This window comes from Aplysia californica, unplaced genomic scaffold (genome assembly GCF_000002075.1).
Source record: "Aplysia californica isolate F4 #8 unplaced genomic scaffold, AplCal3.0 scaffold01169, whole genome shotgun sequence".
Taxonomy (NCBI): Eukaryota; Metazoa; Mollusca; class Gastropoda; order Aplysiida; family Aplysiidae; genus Aplysia; species Aplysia californica.
Genome location: NW_004798439.1, coordinates 146,997 through 150,225, shown reverse-complemented (window position 1 = coordinate 150,225; position 3,229 = coordinate 146,997). Strand labels below are relative to the sequence as shown.

The following is a 3,229-nucleotide window of genomic DNA, read 5'->3' as shown; positions in this document are numbered from 1 at the left end:
CTAACCACCAAAGCCCCGATACGGCTCAAAATTATGGAATTTGAGTTGTAGGCATTTTTAGCTTCCTCAGCCTCTCTTACAACTACCCCCCAAAACCGTATTTTTTTCCCATACCGGGCATGTTTATCACCACCATTTCCTCATAAAGTCAATATTTTATTTTTCTTTATCAGCAGTTTTCTCAAAGTGCGACTTTTTCTATACTTTTTTGAATAACTCCACCATTTTTCTTCCAATCTTCATGACATTTTAACAGAATGAAGGGAAGATGTAATGGTAAACATTTGTCTGTTGAATTTTTGATATTCGGAATAGTTTTTTGTTGGTGGTGTCTTGAGTGTGAATTTTCACGGATTTTTTGCAAACTTGAATGGTACCTCCGAAAAATAATTCATAATTTCTTTTAAAATTCGTTTAGGAAAAAAACAACACAATTATTTTTAGATCTAATGTATGTTAACACGTGTGCAAAAAATCAAGCAGTTTCCAAGAGCAGTAAGTGCGGTATTCATTACGTAAGGCATGTCAACAAAATCCAATATGGCCGCCGTATCCATGGAAACGAAATTTTTTCTCTAATTTGATTGTGGTTTTTAAGACTCCTTACTATGCTTGTTATATGTGTGTGAAATTTGGTAAATTTCAGTGCTGTAATAAACGAGATAGCCTTGAGGTGTACCCCCCCTTAAATGCCATAGTGGTCTCCACGGTTAAAGAGTTGTGGTTGGGGGGAGGGAGGTGTCACAGTCTCACTATATCTGTTTTTATTTGACAGTGGGAGCGTGAATCTTTTTTTCTTCTTTCACCGTCCCTGACTTTGTTCCGTTTTTGTTTTTTTGTCCATTTCAAACCAACTGTCAGCAGCACAGAATGAAGGTAGAGGAGTTCGTTCACTGCATGTTTTGGAATCAGTTTCCCTGTTTGATTGTGCAAATCTCATGAGGGAAATTTAGATCGTTGTAGAGTTCTTTATTAGTCTTTGGTGTTTTCATTACATTATTTTGGTCGCAAAAACGAGTTGTAATCATGACTTATTTGTATTGCTTAGATTCACGCTTATTCCTCAACAGAACTCAAAGAGTGAATTAAATAATCATCTCTTTCTGCGGTTTTTAAAGGTTTGGAGGCGCACTTTTTTTTTTAAACGTCCTTCAGCTTCCCCATATCACCCCCCCCCCCCTCTCCCCCATTCCACAAATATGTCTTTCAAACCATTAACTAAATGACACGGATATCGAATCTATTTTTTCTGGAAAGATGATGCATGCATTCAATGGCTCCGGGCTTGGAGAATGCGACAAAGTAGGTCCTCTTTCTTTGCTTTCCCTCTGTCATTTCAGTCTGTCTCTCTTACACCCCCGCACCCCCCAAGCAGATAGTCGATATAGTTACTTCATTGCATGGCATCTCCCTCCCACCATGCAGATAGTCGATAGAGTTACTTCATCGCATGGTAATCGAATTCACACATTCAACATGCAACGATTTAAAAAAACCCAACCAACTATACAGCCGCTGGTCTTCATCTCCGTAACTACTTTCATAAGAACCAAATTTCATACATTTCAGAAGGCAAAGGTTCAGGCCCATCTGCATTGCCTGCAGTGTACGAGTGTAAAACAGAGACGTGTGCTACTAGACCGCGCGCAGACATGGCTGCCGCACTCTGCTCTTTATAAAAACTTAATTGTAATGCGTGCGCACCATGGACCACGACATCAGGCCAGATTAATTAATGGCAAAACACCAGTCTCACCGCAGTCGAATGCGCTCGGCACCATTTACCCCAGCCCTTCATTAAGCCTAAATGGTGCGCTCCATAGTGGGCCGCAAAACACGTCAGAGTGCACCATCTAGAAATGTTACGATAAACCAGAGTGTGCAATTTTACAAGCACTTCTGTTGCGAATAAACTTTTTCCAAGCCAAGTTGTGATCGGAGGAACAGGAAACAGCCTTATTTCTTTGTCATCCAAATTTCTTTTTTAGATTGCGATGTCGGTCGTTACACTCTCAGTTTTGGTTTTACTCTATTCATTGTTGTGGATGCCTAGTCGTAGCAACCAGTAGATACTTGTGCATTTCAACCTAGGTGTCTCATTATACTAGTACCCTTGTAGTGACTAAACTTTAACCAAGCACGTTTGTATTTTGAGAAACAATCTTACTTTTGTGCCATACTAATTTCTTTAGTAATTTGCTTTGTCAGTTGTCGCAGTTTCAGTTTTGGTTAATACGCATGTTATTCTTGAGTCTGCCTAGTTGTAACTACCAAAAGATAATCGTTTTACAACTTGGGTGTGCAATTTTAGAAGCATGACCGTGCTGATTTAACTCTATCGAGGCCTAACTGTAACCCAAGAAGCTTGAAACAGTCTTATTACTTTGTCATCCTAATTCCTTAAGTAACTTGATATGCCGGTTGTTGCACTCACAGTTTTGATTATAGTTATATTCTGTTTACATTTGTGTATGCCAGGTTGTAAGAAATAATTATATTTTAATACATGGGTTTTCAATTTATGAAAACCTTTCGGCTGACTTAGCTATACCTAAACCTAGTTGTTATCTGAGAAACTGGAAACAGCATTACTTCTTTGATACTCTAATTTCTTAAGTTACTTGTTATGTTGGTCGTTGCACTCTCATAAATAATCTGTTTAATTTTGTGTATGCCTCGTGGTAACAACAGATGGATTAATAATGTTACTGTGTTTTACATCATAGGTATGCAATTTTACAAGAAACATTCTACTGACTAAACTCCATCAAAGCGTAGGTGTGATCTGAGAAACTCGAAATAGCATTAATTCTATTTCATCGTAATTTTTTCGTAACTTGTTATGTCGGTGGTTACACTTTCTGTTGTGTTTATAATCTATTCAGTTTTGTGTATGCCTGGTTATAAAAACCAACAGGTAATTGTGTTCAATACAAGCCATAGACCTCGACAAAAACCGTTACAGAAGAAAAAGGCTAGTTTTCTCACAAAGTCAATGGGTGTGCTGTGGTTCATAATTTCAAAGGAAGAAGTAATAGTTTGAGCTGATTTGTGAGTGTGATCTAAAACGAGCTTAAAACCTAATTTGTTTCTTTCCATTTTGCTTTCGCTTCCCCAGGTGGTTTTTGCATCAATTGCTAACGTTATTCGCTGTGTTTTTTTCTGCACTAGCTAAGATAGATAGATAGATAGATAGATAGATAGATAGATAGATAGATAGATAGATAGA

General features: G+C 37.9%; 1 protein-coding gene across 1 annotated transcript in view; it reads left to right on the top strand.

Annotated features, from left to right (window-relative positions):
- LOC101861335 (CD109 antigen) overlaps positions 1-3,229 on the top strand; it is a gene marked incomplete at its 5' end in the record, with an annotated part of 40,801 nt that overhangs the window by 20,709 nt on the left and 16,863 nt on the right.